This window comes from Megascapheus bottae, chromosome 20 (assembly GCF_031878675.1).
Source record: "Megascapheus bottae isolate mThoBot1 chromosome 20, mThoBot2.hap1, whole genome shotgun sequence".
Taxonomy (NCBI): domain Eukaryota; kingdom Metazoa; phylum Chordata; class Mammalia; order Rodentia; family Geomyidae; genus Megascapheus; species Megascapheus bottae.
In genome coordinates, this window is record NC_143528.1 from 22,009,995 (window position 1) to 22,035,904 (window position 25,910).

Sequence of the window (25,910 nt, forward strand, 5' to 3'; positions counted from 1 at the left end):
ACTTCAAAATTCTACCTGAAAAATAACTAAAGTACAAAAGGGCTAAAGGCACGGCTCAATTGCTAGAGAACTTGTCTAACAAGTATAAGGCTCTGAATTCAAATCCTGGGATGAAAATTATCTTGATCCTTTATATTGACTTATGTCTTTTCTTTTTTTTCAACATAATCACTAAAATAAGCTGCAGAGGAGGAAATAGACTACTAGTATTTGTGTGTTAATAAAACAGATGGTTTTCATAGTACTATCATCTACAATAATAAAGAAATTCATTCACTCATTTACCCATTGAACACATGGTCCATTTGCCTGTCAAGTCCTAGGTCCTAAGGAATTCAACAGAGAACAAGTCCCTGCCTGAAAGAAACACACGCTCTCATTAGGAGGCAGATCACTGGAAGTGAACAGTGAAACAAACAGGAATTTCAGAGAATGATAAGGGATCAAGGGTTGGTGGGGTAGGCTGAACTATTAAAGCCAGTAAGAGGCTAGACTGGGGCCTTCAGGAGAAAATGTTCTGGTCTGAATGGAAAGAATCACACAGACTAAAAAAAAGGCATGAACTTCATCTATTCTCCTTTTTGTTGTTGTTGTTATTTGTTTTTTTTTCTCAGTTGTAAAATGTTTGGGGCCTGTTCTATGGCTGGGGAAGAATCCTGGGATCATCTGATCATAGATTCACATTGTGAGGACAAAGTAGCTAAGAAATAGAAAAGGAGAAGGAGTTATTTGTAATTAGAAACATTGTGATTTTGTTTCATCATACCACTTCATGTCGATTCATTGTTTCATTCATTTCTCCACTATTATTAAAGTAATCCCATTAACCAAGCCACCTAGCATCACTCTGGAGAGGAGACAGAAGAAACCAGACAGATGATGATGAGTCTTTCAAGCTGTATTTGTCATTTCTGGGTCTGAATACCAAACACTAGATTTGAAATTTTTCCAAATTTTTGGTGATTCTATTATAGACCCATAATCTCTCACCAGTAGAGTGAAGCCTAGAGAAAAGAAAACTAAGAATAATGAATGAAGAAAACTTAGTGGGTGACAAAAATTACACTGACTTGTGCACTTTATCTGCCTAAGAATGAATATTCAGGAATTTGTGGAAGAAATGTCCACACATATACATACAGGAATAGTATCAGACTTCTTTCTGTAAATTGTGTTTATAGTAGATAATATATTTATCATTATCTTTCTAAATTAAAAAAAAATCCTAACTTATTAATGGGTTTTGGTTAAGGAATGCTACAGAAGTCCATGAGGTCTAATACTGTAGACAGACAAATTTAAGACTATTAAAATTAATAGCTTAGGGCTGGGAGTTTGGCCTAGTGGTAGAGTGCTTGTCTAGCATGCACGAAGACCCGGGTTCAATTCCTCAATACCACATACATAGAAAAAAGCTGGAAGTGGTGCTGAGGCTCAAGTGGTAGAGCTTTAGCCTTGAGAAAGTCCAAGGACAGTGCTCAGGCCCTGAGCTCAAGCCCAGGACTGGCAAAAAAAAAAATTAATAGCTTAACTAGATGATTCATACCTGTAATCTCCCTCCCTAATGAGGAGGTTAATATCTGAGGATCGTGGGTTCAAAGCCAGCCCAGGAAGATAAATCTGTAAGACTCTTGTCTCCAATTAACTAACAAAAAGCCAGAAGAGGGGGTGTGGCTCAAGTGACAGAGTTCCAGACTTAGGCAATAAAGCAGGCAAGAGCAGGTGGCCTAAGTTTATGACCTAGTACCAGCACAAAAAAAATAAATGAAATTCATAGCTTAATGTTTCAATGTCTATGAATATCTTTTACAAATCCCTGGACTCTGTTTTCTTCATCAGAATTAGTTTCTTGGGCTTAGGATGTAGATATAATGATAAAGCAATTTTGAGGCTCTGAGTTCAATTGGCAGTAAAAGAGAGAGAGGGAAAGAGAGAGAGAGATTGAGAAATTGAGAGACTTTTACTTCACATTCCAGAACAACCTTGCTGAAATATCTTCACATATAAATAATTTAGCCTATAAACATTTCACATATAAATTTTACATTAAATTATTTAAAAAATCTACCCTAGGGGGGGAAACAAGTTTTGTGGGGTCCATTATAAAAATCACATAAATGAGAAGTAATTGCCTATGGATGAACATATAAAAGAAAACCAGGCATTCACATAGCTGAAGTGACTGTTTATGAGAATTAATGTCCATACTGTGAATAGGCAGATGGTCTATGTAAGGAAACATATTATAGTTTGTCATTTCTTATCAACCACACTGCTTCAGGAGCAATGAGAGTAACTGCAAGCAGATTTGCAGGAAGTTGTCCATCAGGAGGCATTCCTTTTGTTAGTCCAGATATATTAATTCCAGAAATATGATGTCTTAGTGTAAAATGGAAAGCTTTAAATAATTACGCACCACTTGTTTGGTATTTTTAAACAAAAGTTAAGAAATCACATGGAATTTTGTTCTTGGAGAAAACAATATATAACATGTTAAAGCTCCTGGGTTAGCTAAAGGAATGAACAGGGATTCTGCTATTGTATTTTCTTCAAAGTACTCACAAGCCAGCCCTGCCTTAGGTTTAGTAGAAAATACAAGTTGGATTATCTCTTGCCAGGACAAACTCTTCAAGAACTCTCTTTGCCTTTGAGACAACAGTCAGCTAAGGGTAAACCCCAAGAAGCAGGGAAATTTTTAGACTCTTTTGATGACTGTTAGACTTTTAGCACCCACAGCGGTGCTTGTACATGGAAGGTGGTCAACAGTTACTTCCTAAATGGTTCACTGCATGACGCAGTCCGTAACTGCAGAGCTGGTCCTGGCAGTCTTCTTCTACATCATAGTAGGGTCTCAAATGCCTTTTTTTCTTAGAATCTTTCTCATAACCCATTTCCTTTTTCATTCATCATGCATTATCCTCCACTGGTCATTGAGCCTTGAAATCCATGACCAGGGTAAGGTTTTCTGTTACCATTTTCTGCTTCTCTCTTTATCGGTACTTTTGAAACATCCATGGCATGTGCATTCATTTATCTGTAACTAATTTCCTCTACAAAACTTCGAACTTAATAAGGAGAGTGCCAGAACCATCTTTCCCTGCACATAATAATAACAGATTATTTTTCCTCTTAGTATGAAGGCTTCTGTACCTTAGTGGTCCACTATGTTTGTGCCTGCTGTATATATGTGTGTGAGTGTGTGTGTGTGTGTGTGTGTGTGTGTGTGTTCGTGTGTATGTGTGCGTGTGTGGGTAGTAATTCCAGTCCCCCCCCCCCATCTGAAGGCTGATGTTTGCTTTCTGCTGTTCTCTAACTTCCAATATTAGTACATTAGAGCACACAAGATCAGTACTTTAGAAACTTCACAATGCTCACCACATGACAGGACACACATCTGTCTCCATTGACACTAGTGATTTACATATCAGAGCTTTCTGAAAAAGCACCATCTAAGAAGACATGGTTTTGCTGTCCATACATTTAGTGTCCATACCTCTACAATCATGTAAACAGATAGCTAACTACATACATTTGAGGATTTCTTTATGATCAGAGACATAGAGAACATTCTTAAACCTGTTTGTATTTTTTCTACAAATGCCCATATGCTTTCAATCCAAAATCATTACTGTACCTTAGAGACATTTTAGTCCTCTAATATGCACAGGTGTTTGCTTTGCCAACAAGTATGGTACATCCCCAAGGATACTAAATAGGAGTCTACTGAGACCCGGTGAGGTCATGAGATGCTGGTGCAAGGGTGAAGGAGAATCTGAGAGGTTTGTGAGTCAGCAAGTGAAATGTGTTTACTGTCTTTTATACCCTGACTAATTTTCTGTTCCCAGTGACTTTCAACTTTTGGCTTAGCATGTTCTTCACAGTCCTGTTTTCTATGCTTTTAGATTCAACCTAAGCTCATGCTTTTAACTTCTCCAGACTATTCTCCAGCCCAGTTTCTCCAATACTGTGCATATACACATATTATAATCTATGCCTTTCTTCAAAATAAAGACTGTATCTTATTGATAGTTATGATTCTAACATTTAACATGGCATTGGGCATATAATAGGCTTGCTATCACAAAAATATGAATGAAAGGAATTCTTGCTGAATTTACCTTTTATATAAATGATTGCCAGCCGCTTAGACAGCAATGTAGTTAAGGAGGAAACTGTGCAGCTCAGAGTTATTCTTTATAGATTGAGAGCTATTAGCTCTGCGTGGACAATCCCTTTTGAACAGTATATTTGGCTTCTTGCCTCCTGAAGGAGTCTGTAGAGTCTGGGTCAAGAAGTCTAACGATGGTTAAGGCAGAAAATATTACAGTTTCGGAGGAGGAAGCAGGCCCAATAGTGAACTTGGAGCTCCCTTCTTTTGTCATAGACTCTAAAGCCTTATTTCCAGCTTCACCTCCATGACTACTCGGGTTCATAAAGGAATCAATCTCCCACATCACAACTTCCCATTTGGAAAGGACATTCCAGTGACACAAAATCTGAGATCCTCCTGAGTGCTATTGGCTCATGCCTGCGATCCTAACTATTTATGAGGCTGACACCTGAGGATAGCGATTCAAAACCAACCTGTGCAGGTCAGTCCATGGGTATTCTTTCTCCAACTAACCAGAAAAAAAGTAAGAAGTGGAGAGATGGCTCAAATGGTAGGGCAACCACTTTGAAGGAAAAAGCTAAGGGATAGTGCTCAGCGTTCTGAGTTCAAACCCCAGTACACTCCCCCCCTCCCTCTCTCCCCCCCTCTCTTTCTCACTTCCCCACCCCCACACACAAACCCCAGTACTCTCCCCCCCTCCTCTCTCTCTCTCTCTCTCTCTCTCTCTCTCTCTCTCTCTCTCTCTCTCTCTCTCTCACACACACACACACACACACACACACACATCACAAGGCAAACCTGGAAAACTGAGAAAGCTGAAATGGGTACATACTTCAACGGAACTAAGAACTATCTCAGATAATTGGAAGAAAATTTACACCTACATCCAAGAAGATCTGGGAGAGGAAAGTCTTTCTATCAGCTGCCACATATCTGCAGCACCTCCTGAAAGGAGGGTCATGGTTACATCCCAAAGACAATGAAAGCAAAACAAAACAACAACAGAACCAGTAATGATCTCATCAACTAAGATATTGTCCTTTAGCTTTAAAAAAGAATTACCCCCAAATATCTTGCTAAGTTGGAAAGAAATTGTGTCAGTGACTTGCCATGTGTCAAGTATGTAGCCAAAGAATAAATGAAATACAAGCTAGAGAAAGAATCCAAACTTCAGTTGACTTTTAAACAGTTTGCAGAATGTCCCCTTCCATAAGATGCATAAAATTGGGAAGTATATATACTGCCAAAAAAGTATTAAATACAGGCGCTCCACAACTTATGAACAGGTTGTATTTCAGAAGTTTGTTTTTGAAGCAGTTGTGTAGGAATTTGGAATATGCTTTTCCCACTGAAACTGTATCATGGCCGTCAACTTCCTGTGTCAAATGAACCCCAAAACATACAAGGAGTTTTTGGCGAGCCAGGGGCCTGTGCTGTACAGAGCAAAGGCACTTTGAGAATGGGTGTTGGGACTTTCACTCACCAACACACAGGTAGCCACATTTGTGCCTGCTCACAATTGAGAAGGAGGCTAAAGAATTTCTCATGCTACTTCCACTGCTGGTTTGCCAAGTTCCGGCCTTGGATTAACATGGCAGTTGTGGGATGCTGTGACTTAATGTAGGTGATATGGAGAAACTAGCTTGGTATATGCAGGCTCACCTCCCATGGACACTGCTCTCCTGCAGACTTCAGAGCCTGCGGTATCTGTGCCTTCAAGGAGTAGACAATTAGTGCTTTCCTAAGGATATACAACGAGTACACAATAGACATTTTGCTAAGATTCCTCTAAATCCAATCAAATAGTTCTGAAGACTGGGACTCTGGGCTTCTCTTTCCCTTTTCTTCTTGACAATGCTCGGACTCCAGTGAAAGAAGAAATTCTCTCTAGGCCTTACACTAGGGCTGAAAAGAAGGGAGGCTCAGAGTACTGAACAAAAATGAAATTTAAAGCCCTTACAGCTTGAAGACCTAGGGAGATACAAAGACACATGTAAGTAGACATCTGTACACACACCAGAGACTAATTTCTGTAAGAACCTCAAATTAGGATAAAACAAAACTGCTGGAGATAGCCATGGTATGGAAAATAAGAGTCTTGAATAGGTACAGTTAGCTAACAGGGAGTTTAGGCAAGTGATTTCAAATGTTTATCACAGGTACATGCAGAACAAATAGGACTCTGGCCACTTTAATCTATGGTGCCTCCCAGTTACCATTTTCTCTCCTTCTCACACCCAGATTTCCACAAGTGGTGGGAAGAAATTGCACATCACTCAATACATCTTTGGAAGTTTGCCGAAGTGCAAATGCCAGTGCAGAGGAGGCTTGGAATGCTGGTGGTGTGCTCGCATACCAGCTGTTGCAGAGCCAACCCTGGTACAGAGAGCATGGGGTTGTTGGCAACCACCAGCTGCACGCTACCGCTATTCTAGGAAAAGAGCCACTCCTGAAACAGCTGAGAGGTCCTCATGGAACAAGAGGCAGGAACATTCCTGCCCGGGGCATCACCTTTTGGCCCAAATCTCACACTGCTGTTTGCCAGGGTTCTTCCCATGTTTTAAGTTTGTAAGCAGCTGCCCATGAAACATAACCTGAGTAAAGAAACACAGAGGCACAAACTTTAAAGCACTGAAGCAGAAACTCACCATAAGGCGGGCTGAGCCAAATTTAAAAACAAAGAAAGATAGGAGAGGTAAATGAGACAATGGATCCAAGGATAAGCAATTTGTACTTCCTCCCACCCAGAGTAATCTCAATTAGAAATCAAAGCTAACTACCAGCATCTCCAGACTCAAACCAGCACCTTTAGGGGAGTAAGAACTTTATCAGAATTAGATAGACATTCTGGAAGATTGGCTAGAAACTCAAAAAAAACCAATGAATGGAAACTAGTAATAAGGAAAACAAAAGAATAGAGGGTGGAGATGTTTAAATGAGTAAAATATTTCTGGTACTCTCTGGGAAAGAAATATTAATAATAGTGATTATAATGGTAATTATAATAAACAGGAAGCACTTCAGCATGTCCTCTGACATTGAAACTCCAAGAGTTCTTGGTAGTCAATTTTCTCCTCTTTTCACCACAGAACAGCCTTGAGCCTGGAATAGGAGTCCACTCCTTTGCACTCACTCCTTTGCCAGGGAAAATTGCCTCTTTCATGTTCTTAGACTATGGGAGAACAACAGGTAGAAAGGGAGTGTTGCTATAACTATATTTAACATCACTATTATTTTCATGACATAAATACTAAAATTTAAATTAGTACAAACTACAAGAAAGAAAATTCCTCTGGACATGGTAGCACACACTTGGAGTCCCTATACTCAAGACACTGAAGCGGGGGATGGCAAGCTCAAGGCCACCCCATAGTACAGAAAGAGACGCTGTTAAAAGTCAATGCTGAACAAACTGAAACAAACACTCAGAACTATTTTCTTATACGATGGGGGATCCACAAGATGGGAAAATCTTTACCGAAGACGGACAGGATAACTTTCCTTGTGCAGGGTGGGTACAAATGGGAAGGTTCAAGCTGAGAGCAGGCAGAAGCCAAGCAGGGATCATTTTGAGTTCCTGGAATGCCAGCCTCAATAGAGCTCTGGTTGTCTCCCTCCCTGTCCTGTTGCAAGCATGCCAGGTTGCCAATCAATATTATCAGAATCAATTGGTCTATCAAGGACTGGAAGTCCCATAGAGGATGTAAGAAATATCATCACATCTCTAGCTTTGTTTACCTGTTGTATAGCACAAGGGAGCAGATGAGGATTTAGAACAATGACTACTCTGAATTGCCAGAAGTCTTTGTGTGCCTAGATGTGAGGAGTGTAGGGGATATATGCAAGGGCATTTTGTGCTCTGTGTGGCTGCGCTAAGAGCTGGCATTGTACTCCCGAACATACTTATTTAAAGATCAGGTACAGTGTGTTCTTCATCCCAGTTTCTGGGAAGAATTTTTTTTAGTAGCTTCAAGCAAGCAGGGGACATGAAATGAAATCTCTCTGTCTGCTTATATCCAATTAACGTTCAGTGAGTCTCTGGCTATTTAAAATAGGGAAATAATGCATATTTATTCACACATGCTTTGAGATCTGTGGATAAAAATGCTATATTACTACCAACCACAATGAATGCACATACTTTAAATATAATTATCAATTACCAGCTACCACCTGTTGAGATAACTAACTAGAGTGCCTTTAAACACCATCTTTCCAAATTTTAGAATTGGAAACATTCTTCAATGTGATATACACTATATTCCACCAATTCATTAAGGAAATTCTTTGTTACTCTTATTATGACTTCTGGTAGCAAGAGAAATTGAATCTGAGCTTTATGAATTACAGAAATGTCTAAGGACCTATAGTTGGGTTCTGATCTTCTAACAAAGTCATCTTTCAAAACTCTTTAAAGATGCACTTAATGGTGTATATACATATTGAGTCTAAGGTCACATTGCTGCATTTTAGAAACGAAATTTTGCCCTCTTGGCAAATCAAATACTAAATAGCTAAGATGCAAATAAAGTGAGATGCAGTTTTATAAATACAAAGCCCCTTGTGTAAATCAGTTCATAAAGCATGCATAAATAGAAGGTATTATGTTACACTTTCTCCACTCGGGACCATAGATTGCAGCTAAAACCATAAGACTCTGTATATAGATGGGCAATTATTACAGAGTTTTTATTCTTCAAAAGCTATTAACATTTTTATAGCATAGGGAAAGTTATTATAAACAACCTCTAAAATGTGAACAATGATTTTCTTGAAACTCCTCTCAAGCTCTCCCCTCAACAGAAGGCACTATATCTGTTAACTGAAAAAGAAAAAGGAAGATAGAAAGGGGAGAGGAGAGAGACAGAAAGAGAAGAAGAGAGAGAGACAGAGAGAGAGAAAGGAGAGAGAGAGGGTTAAAGCTGAAATAAGAAATATGATGTTACTAGTATAAAGTGAAGAACATTGAAGCGAAAGTCCATTGAGCTGTTTTCCTTCATATATTTTCCGACAAAGAAAATGCATGTATCTAAAACACATATTGGGTGTTTAAGTCATCATCAACATTATTAAAGGCATATTTATACAATCTGACTCATGGAGCCACAGATCTAACCTGTGTGTGTTCAGGACTGGCAAGATCACCTACAAGCAAAATCCTAGAGTGACCTCTGACCCATGAACTCTGGCCTTACACAAGGAGGCTCCAAAAAACCTGAACTACAAAGGGAAGAAACTACTGCCTTTGTGTGCCTTTGTGTTCAAGTCTACAAAGGCATTGTCCAGACATGTTATTCATCACACATGCAAAAATTCATCATTTTATACAATAAGACAAAGATAGAAATCCTACCAGAATGCTACCAATGAAGGATGAATTTCTGAAATCAGCTCCTGTCCCTCAAAAGCTTGAAAGTCATCCTAAAAAAATATCTGTGAGCATAAAAATACATTCTGTAAGCATTCTTAACGAAGGTTCTCAATGCCATGTTGTCACAAAGTAAAAAGACACCTGATAGCTAGATAATACATCTATGTAAGACACCAATTAGCAGTGACAGAGATGAGCATTTCCTGAGTTCTTCTATGAACTGGTAGGCATAGCATAGAGTCTGAGGACACACCAGGAGAGAAATCAGTAGGATGGAATGTGAAAAGAAATATTGTTTTAAAAGCCTGGTCTCACAAAATTTCCAGCGTTGTAATCTCTGAACTATAAGTAATAAAGTTCATATGTAGACATACAAATGCAAATACACATATACAATTCATTGTATGAATATCTAAGGTTTATAGAACATTATGAGATAGCTAGCTAATAAAATAGTTACATAGTGAAACTGAGATGTCAGTCCTCTTGAAGAACTACCTTTTTTGTTGTTTGTGTAGGTAAAATCAATTCAATTCACTAGCTGAAAATCCATATTGTAATATTATACATTGTAACTCTCATACCATAGATTAGATTTCTAGAATTGTTCATCTTACGTATCTGTTACTATGTAGTCTCTGACCTACATCTGCTCACTGCCACCCCTCTATTCTAGTAACCACTATTTTATCCTTTAAGTGAGTATTTTAAATTTTCCCCCTAAGATTCCACATGAAGTGAACTCATACATCAAGCATACTTTCATATTACTTATAAGGAAACTGAATGTGGTGCTGAAAAGTGACTTCTCAAAGTCATTGGCATCTTTCTGTCACCCTACCCATTCTCACAGAATACTAAGATATTCATCTTACACTTAATACGCTTTGCTTTAAAGAAAATTTCAAAAGCCCTGAACCTCAAGGCTAATGCAACAAGACAAAATTTTAAAAAAATATTTAAAAGTGCTGCAGAGGGATTTTTCTATTGGTACAGGAGTGATTTGGACATATGAATATTGCCCTGAAGCCATGAAAAAAAGAGAATATTTTGAAAGGACAATAAAGTAGAAGAAGAAAAAAGTCTGCACATACACATAAAGAAAATATTAGATTGTACCAATGTTTCCTAAAAGTTAGTTTCATGGAGGCCAAATTGTTTCTCACCTATAGACCATAGACCACATGCTCAAAGCAGAGACTGGAGTGACCACTGACAACTTAACATCCTGGAAAGATCACAGAGCTCTGCATCCTGGCTGCCTGATGGCTATGCAAGTGTTCTGCAGAATGGCCACTGACCAAAATCCAGGCAGCTCCTGTCACAGGGGAAGAGGTTAAGGCTTGCAAAGCTCATACACTTAGGATCCCAAGGCCAAGAAACTATGAGTGCCTTGAGGGCAACCAGGACAAGGGAGACTTACATTTTAAGAACTGAGAAACAGCCGCTCGAGAAACCAAGTGGGAACTGAACAAAGAGGACTTGCATTGTCTCCTCTTGGAGGACGTATGAAAAGAACAAGGTCATCAAATGCCAAGCGTGAGAGTGTGAAGAAAAAGTCACTGTGTCTTGAGTCCACGGAAAGAAGCACCTCTACCACTTCAGCTGTTCTAAGAAACAACTGAATTTACAAATTTGAAGAGAGGATAATGGATGGGAGAGAGAAGAACAGCAGCCACAGGAATTATGGCAGAAAGAACCAAATTGGACAGAAAGTTCTAAACTGCCATTAAGAAACTGCAGAAGAATTCTGGGCATTCTTGCAGCCATAATGCTGCCAGTTATTGTAGAGCAATCCAGTTTGGAACCAAAGTAGAGGGATACTCTGTCCAATAGAAAGGACTGGAACTATCTCTCAATTTTTTCCTCACCTAGCAAAAATATATGATTTCTAAGAATTATATCTAGCTGGGCTGCATATAATACAAACACACATATACACAGAATTAACTTGATTTCAGTTCATTTTCATATAATTATTTTAGTTTTCCACAATTAATATCTTTGTTCTTGATAACCTAAGTTCAAGAAGCCCATCTAAGCATTGGTGAAATAGAAACTCATTAAAGTCCATTACTCATCATTCTCCTACAATTTTGGTGCCCAGATTGAAGCAATGAAGAATAAATAGATCATTGCCCTTGGACTCCTGTCTCCTTCAGGAGCTGGCACTATATGCATTCATTTCCTCCTTAGTGAAGGAATCTAGCTTGCTTCCCCAATCCTTTAATGGACTGCCACTTTCTGCTTTTTACAATTTCTTTTCGCTGAGCCTGGCAATGGAGTAGGACACCCTACCCAGTTTTTACTCTTTGCTGTCTTTGAAAACACACACAAGGCCATTCTCACTTAAGGAGCCTCCTCTCAAACAAGGGAATGGATGGAATAACAAAAGTAGGCACTTACACAGGTTCAGTACTATTACAAAATACTCAGGGCAGTTGTCCTTCACCTAGATTTCCTCATAGATCTATTCTTCATTGATATTGCAAATTCCCTGTTAAAAAATCATTACTATTGTTGTGCTGATCTGTGTATTCCTGAGATAGATTATTTAAAAATTATCACTGCTGTTAGATCAGATCAAATTTTGATCTCTGAAAGATCCATATTCTAACTTACATTTTAAAAACAGCCTACCCCTTAGTGAAACTCAAGTCACTCAAGAAAAGGCTCGTTCTGGACGCTTGAATGATTTGCATATATGCTACAAGCATCTCTTCATTGGCACTGGAGACACCTTCCATCTCCCTGGCTAACATGTGAAATGTGATGATTATCTGTGGTCCCTCCTTCTGAAAGGTGGCTCTTTCCTTCCAAGGATTCCCAAATTCTTTCCACAGATTTTAAACCACGTGTCATTCATCAATTTTCTGTTCCAGTCCTCATTTACTTCTCCATATTTCAAGCCCAGGAATATCCTAACCATTCTATTCTTCATAGTCCTACATCCCTGTACTACAGAACTGTCTTTAATTCTATCAGGTACTGGTCACCAGGGAGAGATCCAGCTCTGTTAGGGAAGCTTGTCTGTGTTACTGATGTTCCTCAGTAAATACTAGTATTGCTCTATTTGGAAGGCAACACTTCCAAAAGCCAATCCCATCCTATCTCCTGCCCACATATAAGCTCCATCTCATCTCTCTAGTACATCCATTTTCTTCATGTGCAGAAGCCTCAACCCTCATGCTGAAATCCAACAAAATTCTTTCTTGTGGACCATTGCAAAGTTTATAAACCTTGAGACAAAAACAAGTCAAAACTGCTCTTGTATATTGGCTATGTGAACACAGAATCCATATATGATTTCCATAACTATTTCCATGAAATCTAGAAAATGGACACTGGAACCCCATTTTCAGAAGTAAACAAGGATAAATTAACTGGCCCACAATCACAAAAGGAAGGATGTCCAAATGCACAGCTGACCAGCTTAACGTGTGTGCTCTCTACTAACTTGCTGAAGAAATCAGCAGGCTCAGCATGGCAAGTGTTATTATAAGCTGAGCTGTCTCTCCTTACCATACTTTCCCAGCTTCACCTAGGGCCAGGAAGTGAACTGTTTATATATGCAATTTTACAGCACAAAGAAATCCAAATGACTTAAATATGATACTTTAAATAAAAAATAGTCTTAATTTAAAAATACTTCTGTAAACATTGATGTGTGTGCCATTTTTACCTTTGAAAGCAGAGATTTATTTCACTGATTACCTTTGATAGAGTCTGCTAAGCTTCAAGGTACACAAACAACTGTTACACAATTCATGCCAGGAAAAGAATTTTCCCCCATTTGTACATTCTGGCCAGAAATATGGGGTCTGGAGACTCTCCCTGGTAAAGCTTTACAGAGCCAGGACTTCCTTTTCCATACATTGTCTAATTTTGCTGCTTTTATTCTTATTCAGGAGAATACTCAGCAAGAAAAAAAAGAACGGATATACTACTAATTAAAGGATCTCATATGTCTACCAGAAATTAAAATTCTGAACAGTTGCTTCATATTTCAATTAAAATATTAAAGAAATGTATCCAGTGCTACTTAACATCTTTTAGAAAGCAGCTTGATTTGTGACTCGACAATATATCTTGTAGAGTATACAAAGTAAGTCATATAATCGTTTCTCAGAAATTCTCTCCAATTTTATATTCTAAAAGAGGATAATCTTGGAAGGACATTTTAACCATCTTTCTTGCAGTGCCTCCAGTCAAGTTCAGGCACAACAGATCACTTTAATTGTATTAAAACTATCTGTTGAACATTCTATCGCTTATATTAACACAGGGTGGGGGGCAATCCCTCATTGCCAAGTAGTGTATATAAGTGGCAATAATTTATCTGTCGATTCACTTATTTCTTTTTACCCATCTATCTCCATTTATGCCAGGATTCTATGATTGCATTCGCACGCACACACACACACACACACACACACTAGTTTATAGAAAGCCTTACTACAAAAGGAAACCACGATTATTCATCCACAAAACTTAATGTCTCTGACCCTCAATTTCCTCATTTATTGTAAGAAAGATGATACTTGCTGTCTTCTTCAAAGGGTGTTCTCCAATGTATTACTGCACATTGTAAACTGTAAAGGATAAGCATTTAATAAAACACTCACTTGTTAATAATGCTAATTTCTTTTATTGATGGTTTCTATGTCAACAAAGCCAAAACAGCTACAGCCACATTAGCAAGTGATAGGGGCTCCCTAAATAAGGAAAAATGTCGTTCAGAGAGTTATAGTTTTTAAAAAGGCATCTACAGTATATTTTTGTTATATTCTAAATCTGGTACTGACTTTATGTATATACATTTCCTCCCTTGTGCTATTTTCCCCCTTCTCAACTCAGTGTTGAGGATAAAATATATGATTTACTGCAGCAGATGACAGAGATGTAGAAGTACATAGTGGCAGGAAAAAAATAATAATACTGAGCTAAGTGTGGTGACACATGCCTGTAACTCCAGTACTTGGGTGGGCAAGGCAGGAGGACCAAAAGGTCAAGGCCACCTGAACTACACAGAAAGTTCTAGGTCACACATGGCAAACCAATGTCTCAAAAAAATTCACACACACACATACACACACACACACACACACACACACACACACACACACACACACAGCATACTAACGCTGTTTAATAAAACAAAGATGACAAGGAAGATATTCATCTCCATTTCATTTTCCCTAACATAGTTTTCCCCTTTCTTTCCTCCTTTTCACTCTCCCTCTCTTCCCACCTCTCTTCACTCAACGTCCTTCCCATTTCCTTACTGGAAGGAATGGAAAGACTGCTCAGAGTTGAAGCTCGCTTTCTATTTGTGAATGCCAAGATGTTTTGTACAACCCAGAGAGGTAAGATCTGGAAATTGAACACTGCTTGGTTCTGCTGAACCCTAACAAATGACTGATTCAGAGGGTTTTTAGAGATTGACTTGTGTCATCACAGAACAGGAGCAGGAACCTTAATTAACCCACAGCAAACCCAAAGCCATGTTTCATTTTAGAAAGTTCTCCCAGAATAGGCACAGAAAACTAGAAGACCTTACTCTCATCTGAATGAAAATGTGAGAGAGAGAGATTTCAGCCTTGTAAAATATGTAACCTTCTCTGGAAATAAAAGTTCTTAATGATGCAGTACTTCTTTACTCTCTCCTTTGTCATTTTGGAGCAATGGCATACTGGCCAAGACATACTCTCCCCTTTCCTCTGCATCGATAACCTCTAGAAACAGTGTTCCCTTATTGTTTCAAACATGTAAGTGTGGGGAAAGCCTCCTGAGCACTCACATTCATGCATGCAGGATCACCCATCATTACCACGGATATGATCTTGGCTACTGGTGTGCAATTCAGGGAAGAAGGGGTTAAGGGAGATTTGTTGATACCCTACAGCAGATTACCTCCTATATTTCAGTGAGTTTTAAATAACTCCATGCTTCACTGACTATTGCTAAAAACATACTGAATCGGTTATGACAACCTGTGGCATGGTTTACACCACAATCTAAAAATTGGGAAATTCAGTTTAGAAATTTGATCAATATTCATGCCATTTCAAATCATAATTCAATTGGAAAAAATGTAGGAAACTCCCCAGCACAATCCTGAGGAACAACTTACATTCTCGTGGCTTAACGTGTAAATCTCCCACTTAGAATCACCAGTGGAGGCTAATAGAAGCCTTGAACTTGAACAAGGACTTCCCCGTGAGGTGGCTGGAGGGTTAACTGAGATTGAAGGGAAATGATCAAATCAAAATGAAGATGTCAAAGCAAAAACTCACAGTTTTTTTAAAAAAACATAAAACTCAACAGAGCTCTTCCTCCAAAAGCATAACGCATAAAGAACTGTCAAAATAGGATCTTGCTTAAAATGCAAAAGGTATTTTCAAGGAGAGGATGACATTTGCATACACTATGTGCTGAAGATTGATACATGGTGAGATTGTCTTACTCTAGACTGAACATGTAAGACATCAAATGCTGGTATTTAACAACAGCAACAAAAGGGACAGACGACTATAGTTAACACCTGTAATCCTATGTTCAGATACTGTTTTAAGCCAACCTGGACAGGAAAGGCCTTATAACACTGTTCTCCAATTAACCAGCAAAAAGCCAGAAGTATAGTTGTGATTCAAATGGTTAAAAGTAAAAAAAAAAAAGAAAAGAAAAGGGACAGCACCCAGACCCTGAGTTCAAGTCTAAATACTTGGACAAAAATGAAAAAAATACATAAATAAATAATGCTCAATTGAAAATGCTCTTTGATACCTTTCTGAAATTAATTTTATCACTCAAATATTTCCTAATTTTTAAATATATAGCTAGAATCATGAACTCCGAAAATGGAGAGCCTATGAACTGAAGGCAGCTAAATGTGGGCTAATTATCTAAGATTGCATTTAAAAGATATAAATATAGTTTCAGCATTAGGCTGCCAATATTGTCTTGACACCAGCATTGTCTTGATGCATCCTGCTGGTATCTTTATTTTAATATGTTTACTCACGTAGACCACCACCAGGGTTTGGGTTGTGACCACTTTATATCGTCATAGATTATCTCTTCATTTGGGGACAGCATATTGCTAAAGCCATTTTTCAATAGATCAACTTAGAAGTTTCTGGTTTTTACAAAATAAATGTCATGGCAAATCCTTAAAAAGATCACATTCTAATGCTATTCACCTAATTCTCTGGGCTTTAAGTGGCTAACATTTAGCAGGGGGCCCTTAAAAAGAAAATTGCTTGTTTACTACAAATAACGGAAACATAGTATTTTTTATCTCTTCTTTTGCGAAAATCAGTGAAAATGAAATCAAGTGCTGTTTAAAAAATGTGAACATTTTTCAGCAGCAGTGTAGCTGAATTGGAACAAAGGTACTTAAGCACAACAGAACAATCATTCCTTTCGTTGAGAATTCTAAGTAATTTGACATATATACATATGCATTATTTATGAGTAAGGGAGTGTGTAAAGCAAAATCTTACTAAAAGATGAGCAGATGTATATTCTTTCAAACAGTATAGTTGTAGCAGATAAAGTCCACTCATAGTTTTCCTAATCAGCAAAGACAGATCTTTCTTATTCTCTTTTGCTGGGGTTTAAAACTTACTCTATTAAATAATCATAATAATATCTCGAGAAGACAAAATGTCCATACAGTGAATTTTGTATAAATTATTATTTTATGTTTTGCATTCTCCACTATCAGTTAGTAAAGGAAAACAAAAAGGAGAAAACTAGGGTCTCTACATATTCTAAGTATATTTGCTAACAAGTCATGTACTGTCATCAGAAAACTCTTATTTTTACCTACCCTTTGGACTGGTAAATAACTATTTCTAAGGATCTCTTGCTAGCAAAGAGCATTATCTCAGTACCAGGTAATGACAAGGTGGGCTCCAGTAAGGTGCTTCCATGCTTAAATACTGCTCAGAATGGCAACTTGCTAGGTGATCCCCGAACAGACTGCAGGGAAAGAAGGGTGAAGCAGCAGAGACCCAGCTGTCAAGCCCTGAATGGCTCTGCACAGGACAGCTGTGTTTGGGCACACTTTTATCAAGCAGACTTTTATAAGCCACCAGAAAGTGATACGCTCTTCAGAGCAACAGGACATGAATTGTGAGTATTTTACTGCACTGAATCTGGCCAAATTTAAAGTAGAACTGTACTAAATGTTTTCCAGGAAATTAAAAAAACTTCATATATATTATACATATCAAAATATACAGTATATATAATATAAATTTATATCTATATGTGGGGCCAGGAGTTTAGCCTAGTGATAGAGTGCTTGCCTGGCATGCACAAAGACCCAGGTTCAATTCCTCGGTTCCACATACATAGAAAAAAGCCAGAAGTGGTTCTGTGGCTCAAGTGGTAGAGCCTTGAGAAAGCCCAAATATAGTGCTCAGATCCTGAATTCAGGCCAGGACTGGCAAAAAAAAGTATATCCGTATATATTATATATTTATATTATATTAGTATAATCATGTATTAATTATATATAATTGGCAATTATGTATATAATTAGTGTAATATAATATACATATAGATTTCATATATATTTATGTTTATATGTAGGTATATATGCATATGAAATACTTAGAAGTATAAAGTAATATTGATAAGTAATATAAAATATATTTTTCTAATACTTAGATTGGTTGGTTTGAATTTGTCAGCAAGAGAGTGAACAGCCACCTCTATTATACTGACAGACAAACTTGATAAATTTCAGTTTATAGGAGTTTGTAATATAAACTGAAACAATTATTGTAAAGCATCATTTGGGCATTTTTAACTAGGTTTTAAAGAATCCCAATCATACTCTTTGCTCTCTATATAACTATATATATGTGTATATATATATGACTATTATCCTATGGTTCTTAAAAGGTCTATTTGTTGGAACATTGAAACTAATAGAAATTTTTTTCTTTCATTTTTGACTAATTAGTCCCCTCAAATTTTTTTTTTTTAGTCATGGGGCTTGAACTCAGCCTGGGTACTGTCCCTGAGCTCTTCAGCTCAAGGCTATCACTCTACCCTTGGGCCTAGGCCTGGGTATTGTCTCTAAGCTCTTCAGCTCAAGGCTACCACTCTACCCTTGAGCCAAGTCCCATTTCCCACGTTCTAGAGGTGCCCCAGCTGGCTTTGAACCTTGTTCCTCAGATCTCAGCCTCCAGAGTAGCTAGGATTATAGGTGTGATCCATCACATCTGGCTCAAAATGTTTTTAAACACCAGACATGCTTTTAAAACACCAGATATGAAATATGCGCAAACAAAATGAGTTATAACTTTGGTATCTTGACTAACATTATGAATGAACTGATATGAGGCAGACACTGCTGATTTTCCATTTTCATCATGTTTTTATCTTTATGCATGAAGGCTTGCAAATATTTTTTTTTGTTTTTGTTTTTTTGTTTTTGCCAGTCCTGGGCTTGAGCTCAGGGCCTGAGCACTGTCCTTGGACTTTCTCAAGGCTAGAGCTCTACCACTTGAGCCTCAGCACCACTTCCGGCTTTTTTCTATGTATGTGGTACCGAGGAATCGAACCCGGGTCTTCATGCATGCTAGGCAAGCACTTTAACCACTAGGCCAAACTCCCGGCCCGGCTTGCAAATATTTTAATGATTCCTTGCAAGGCATTTAAGAAAGGAAAGTAGGGTATGGTAAAATTTATGATCATTCACTGGGTAGGTTGTACAACACCACATTGCCAATATTTGGCCAGTTTTGGCCTACCAAGATGGCAAACATGTCCAGCTTTACCTGATTAAAAGGGATGCCTTGTTTGGAACAGGAAAGATTGCAGACATTGAAGTTGCCTATTGTACTACTTTAAGTGATTTATCCTAAATCTCAGTTTTCTCCTTCATAAAATGTGGATGAGAATACTAACTGACTAGGGTCATCAGGCACCTGAAATGCTGTAATAGATACATTCATACAATGATAAACATCAAGGAGGCTTTCTCGAAATTACTATAATACCGTAGAAGCCATAGTAGTGTATATAACACATTCAATGATTAGCACAGTTAATTGCCTTCCAAAGATTATGGCACTCTTTATAAACGCAAACACATTTTTTTCCATGTGTTCAAGATTATACTTAGGATGGTATAAAATTCTCAGGGTATCATTCTTCATTATTGATTGAGGAAAAGACAGACTTTAGGTACCAATGTACTTGGACTGGGGACATATGTTTGTGATTTTTGTCAAGTACTTGGTGGACCCTAAAATTGGACTTCTTATACCTAGATCACTTAGAACAGTACCTGTCCATACATAGAAGGAACTAAGTAAACAGTCATTCTAGCATTTCCCAGGCCTGACCTTTATTTTTTTCTACGCAGGTAGATTTGGTGATGGAAGTGGAGGAACCAATATGACAGGTAAATAATGCAGCAGACCATAGACGACACTAGATGACATATGCTTTTCAGGAATAGCCTCAGGCACCAAGGAACTGCAAGTCAGAGCAGGAACTTACAAATTAAATGAAATAGAATGGCAAAGACAGATGGGTAAGGTCAGGCAGTAATTGAGCCAGCTGTAACCAGACCATACTGTCTTGGAGGCAACTATGTATTAACCTGGTAACCTCTAGGTGTCTCTTACACATGTGCAGTAATTTGAATAACAAAGAAAGCCCTCTTGTTATCAGATGGAGTCTGACCCAGCTGAAGCCACATATTTTGGGACCAATAGGTGGAGAATTATTTCTGGCTGGCATATATGAGGACAGATACACAGTAGAATTCCCATGGGTTTGTAAATGAATCCATGCAGGTAACATAGTGGCCTTTGGAGAAATTAACTCAGAATTAGAAATTAATTCAAGAAAGGATTTTCAGCAGAGAGTAGGAACTTCTTTATGGACTATGAGACCACGGTGAGGGGTAGGAGGTTGTGAGGTCCAGTTCAGCTCTCCTTTCCTCATTCACAGTTAGGCAGTCAGTTCTAATTACTCATAAATGGCTTCCAAAGGTAAGCTGGCAAAGAAGAATCTTGGAATCAGTAGAGGCTCAAAGGTGTTTAATCATCAGTGAAATCTGGACAAGATTGCAAGTTGGGAGAGAAATAAGTGAGATAATGACCTTTTTCAGTCAAAGATGATTGTATTGATTGTGCAAAGTATGAATTAAAAGATGTTGTGTGTAAACAACATCATCCCCCAGCAATTTAAGGAAAGGCTAGCTGCCACATTTGTGCCTAAAACCTAAAGATCTACAGATTTCTGCAATCCAATCTCTATACTCTAGACCACATAAAATTGATTCAGTTCATCATTTTATGAAAGCTTCTATAATAGGAGGAATAAAACATCATTACGGTGATGATGATGATGATGATGATGATGATGATGATGATGATGATGATGGTTGGTTCGTTGTGGGGCCTGAATTCAGGGAAAGAGAACTGTCCCTGAGCATTGTTTTGCTCAAAGCTCAAAGCTCAAAGCTCTTTGAGCTATAGCATCACTTCCTGTTTTAGGTTTTTTAGAGGTAAGAGTCTCACAAACTTCCCTGCAAGGGCTGAACTGGAACTGTGATCTTCAGATCTCAGCCTCCTGAGTAACTAGGATTCCAAATGTGAGCCACCAGCCTCTGGCAAATAACATGATCTTTTAAAAATATTCTGATTGGCTTTGGGAAGCCACATAAATCTTCCAGATAATAATAAAAAGAACAGAAAAGTAATGCTCTTTGAAAGCGAAACAACAACACATGGTAGACTCAACAGAACACCTTTAAATGACTTCTGCTGTATCATAAAAAAAAAAAGTTCAGTGCAGTAGTCGGACAGTGAAGATACAGTGAAGATACAACAATTCAACTATAACTGCCTCATTTTGGAGACATCATTTTTTTCTGTAATGAAGATTGAGCCAGTCTCTTGCACAACACTTTTCCTTTAATGACGTTTGTTCTAACTAGACTAACAGCTTGTCCTTGTCCACTATTAAAGCTCTTGAAAATACCATTTACAAGCCTGCTGCCCGGATGACAGAGCCAGGATTCTGCACTTCATTTGCACTCTAGTTCATGGCCATTTCTTGAGAAGTTTTTGACATGTCCTTTTACCTTTCAGGCCTGTAATTCTTATGAAAGGGAATTATCTCTCAAATACTTTACTTTTCTTGCACTGAAATTTTACTTGTGTGCTCTAATTTAAAGTGCAAGATAATAGAAAATTAATGCATTTGCCTTGATCTCATGACTACAGATAAATCAGGAAAATCTACAATGCTTATATCTTGCTAAAATCTCTAACCCTCATCTACTCTGATGACAGAATGAACTTAATTTATTAAGAAAGACTTCAGTTATGTATATGGCATGATTATTTTTAACAGTACAGTCACTGTTAAAATTAGAGTGCTTGTTTTTGTCATTTCTGTTAACCAATCAATTTATGGCTAGAGAGAAAATAGGGAAATTTGAAAGAGAAATTAGAAATTGGGAGTTTGGAGAATACAGGCTCTGTGAGGGAATACTTTCAAAAGCAAATATAAAGTGGAATAATGGACTTGTATATTCACAGTACTAAATATATATTTTTTGATCAAGAACAGAAAATGAGTCTTCATATAGCATGCTAAGGTAACTATGCATTTTTAAAAGAATATAGCTAAACTACAAGATGAACTAGTCATGGCACAGTTAAATTTATTTCCCCATTTAAAATCACAAGGTGAGTACTTATTTTAAAAACACAAGGAATAGAAAAAATTAAACTATGTCTTGTGTCCAAAAATCAATGTGTTATGTTTCCTTAACACACCTATATTTTCATATAGATGTAAATCTCAGTTCCATAAAGGGTTCCCATTTTTCTCATTTATGTAAAGCTCTATTTCTTATCTCTAGACAATAGCCCCAAATGTTATAACCATACAGGGGTTTGTTTGTTGCTCAGAATTTTGAGGATGCAATGAAAGCTTATGAAGCAGCTTCCACAACAGAGATGACATTAATATGCCTTCCTACAGATGTTGCTGTATCCTTTGGTAACTCATCCTAACAAGGCAAGAACAGCTCTCAAATGGCAATAAATCACCATTGCATTGAATTGATTCAAGATAATAATTAAGTGCATCCAAAATAACTATGCTACCTTCATTTACTTATAAACCTTTGGAAGCATAATGACTTCATCCTGCAGCTTAAAAATAGTTGTAACCAAATCTTTAACTGGACAACTATGAAAAAGGATGACTAAATCACTATGCCATATATTAGTGGGTGGCATGGCAATCCACATCAGTTCTTTTCAATATTGTTTCTTTATCCTCGTGGTTTATCACTTACATATATCATCTGAACTGACTCATAGGTTACACGATATTCTGAAATACTGTACAACTGCAAGACGAAATGCACTCTGCATTATTCAATTACTTAATAAATTCTTATAAGTTCTTAGAAGCTTAACAGAATATCCACTTATAATAGGCCTGCCAATTACAGGGAAGATCTAGTTTTCCCAAAGAAACAGTCATCTAACGAAACTTATAGACAAATGCTTTCAACTGCTAATCAATGTGTAAATCCTCCGGTGGTATTCTAAAATGCTTAACGCAAAACACATGGAACACCAGGGTGGACAGGGTGTTGAAGTTCCTGACTGGTCCCAACATCAGACTTAATTTCTTTGATTCTGTGTGTGTGTGTGTGCAGAGAGAGAGAGAGAGAGAGAGGGGGGGGGGGAGGGAGAAAGAACCAAAACCTGCTCTTGTCTACATTGCACTGTGTCTCTTGGACAATTTTTGTTACCCAAGACAAGAGTGCACATCTATTTGTGACTGGTGATCTTTTGCACCACTGGTTCTATCTTTGGGAAGTCAAAATTGATTTTCTTCCACTTGTCACAGTAAAATCTCCACTCTGTCCTTTCTGTTCCCCTCTCAAAGAGTTCAGCAGTATTGGGATCAAAGGATTACAAAGCTGTAGCTTTGAGGGGGAAAAAAAAGGCAGCAGGGGAAGACAGCAGAGGCCTGTTCTAGCACTTTATCTAGGCAATCTATTCCAGCTTCAAAGCAGGCACTGCCAAGTGGGTGAGTGAACAACATGTAAAGTGCTCACTTGACATACTTTTTTTTTTTCATAGTAAGTAGTTAAGATAAAGACAGTCTCCAATTGCTGTGTTTTGTTATTAGCCCGAGTTCTAAGTGTAATAAAGACACGGGCAGTGGTGGCCCAGGGCATCTGCAGTGTCTCTTGGAGCATCCTTAGCTACTGGTATGATATTTGCAGCCACCACCGCACTCTCCTCCAAGGTTTTTGCTCCCCTCTCTGCCTGATGCTGTGGCTATCTGATTTCCATCACAGGAAACAGCATGGAACACATGTGGTGGTCAAGGGAGGTCATTAAATTGCCACGAAGCACTTCCCAGCTTGCTCTCTTCCCCAGGAGCCAGGCACATCCCAGGATCAGGCTTAGTTTCACTTGAAAAACGTACAAACTGTTTCTAAATCACACTGAAAAGACCAGGGGATCTCCACATTTACTTTTTGTTTTCCTTGCCTGCAAGTAGTTTCGTGAGAATAAACCAATGTATTTGGACATATAGATGGAATTTGGACAATTGTACATGCCAATTAATTTAATGAATATATATTCAAGCTACCATTTTCTATTTCATGTGTTGTTGGATTACACTGAATATTGTGTATACAAGTCACATTATTTCACTAGCAACAAACTTTTCATTAAGTGTCTTCTCTCCTACTTATGCATGAATAATCCCTATTTGTAAAGTCACACGGTAAATAAAATATTTTCAAAAACTTAAAGACAAAATAACCAGGTGTAGTTAATATAAGATAAATGTTTCTTGGTAAATCAGAACAGCATATATTTTCTTGTGTTGACTCAAAATGAAACTCAGTTTTCTAACTCTAAGAAAACAATTTTCATATACTTTTGTGATGCAAGGATTCTGAGTCACTAATAAGATGAATTATTTGATTATGCTTCTTTTTAGATATGGCAATAGAATCAACTTCTGAATTGTGGCTAGTATTGTGGGTGTTTGTTTTCATGTACACATCAAATTTCTTTAAAAATTCAGTCTCAGATTATATATTTTAGACATATTTCTGTGTATAATTAAGCAATTTTCAAATGGAAAAGGAAGTCATTTGCATAAATATAAGACATACTGTTGTGGTTAATATTTAATTACAGCATAATTAATCATAGAAGCTCATCTGAATCTAATTTATTCTTGTCCTCCCCATCACCATCTTTGATTTCTACCACAAGAAAGGACAAAAGCATAAGAGACAAAACAATGCATGTGCTTATTCTTCCTACAAACATGAGCCCTACCTCCTGCTCATGGGTTTAAGAAGTTTTATAAATACTGCCTTGTCTTCAAAACAATCCTGGCTCTAGTCCTAATTCCAGGCAAAACCTTTAAGAACAGCAGTGCTACTTTGCCTCTTCCCTATTTTGTGATATTTCTTTTGGGGGTAAGGTTAAAATTCAGAAGCGGGATGAAGAAGAGAGATGATAGCAGATAATACGTTCATTATCCTTTGTCCTCTCTAGCCACTCAATGCCCCTCCACTAACTGCAAGTTACCTACAGAGAAAGGGGTGGCTTAAGGACAGTGAGTGGTGGTATACCTTGAACAAATGATCAATTACAATCAGTTTACCTAAAATACCCTTGAAAAACACATTCATTCCTTCTTTCCTTGGCATAACCACAAACTATGGAAGAAGGTGCCCAAACTGATGGTAAAGCACGAACAAAATTAGACATAGGAAGAACACAGGATATACATATTGAATAGAGAGAGGGAAAAAGTGAAAAGACTTACTTGATAGAATAAAGTACATGGGAAATCCATGCCAAAGACGTTCATATGTAGCCTACAATCAGTAAGATAATAGGGAGAACTAGTGGGTATTAGAGCTTAATGAACAAAGATCTTTGAGAAAATGACTCAAAATAGAACTGGAAAGGGAAAAAAATAAAAAACAGCAAGGTGACTTTTAAATATGTATACATGTAGAGTAGGCATGGTGGCTTACGCTTGAAATCCCAACTATCTGGAGACTAGACAGACATAGGAGGATCACAGTTCCAGGAAAGCCCCCAGGGAAATCATTAACAAATCTTATCTAAAAGAAAAACCAGGTATGGTATGAAATGTCTACAACCCTGGCTACTAGACAAGCAAGAGGATTGTGATCCAAGGTTAGCCTTAGGAAAAAATCTAAGACCCTACTTGAAAAATAACTAAGAGCAATATGGATTCTGCATATGGTATAGGTGGGAAAACAGCTGCTAGGAAGGGCGAGGCCCTGATCTCACAACCTATTAGTATGAAAGAAAATCACACAATTCATGTTTCAGAGACTAGAAAAATCTTAATAAGCAT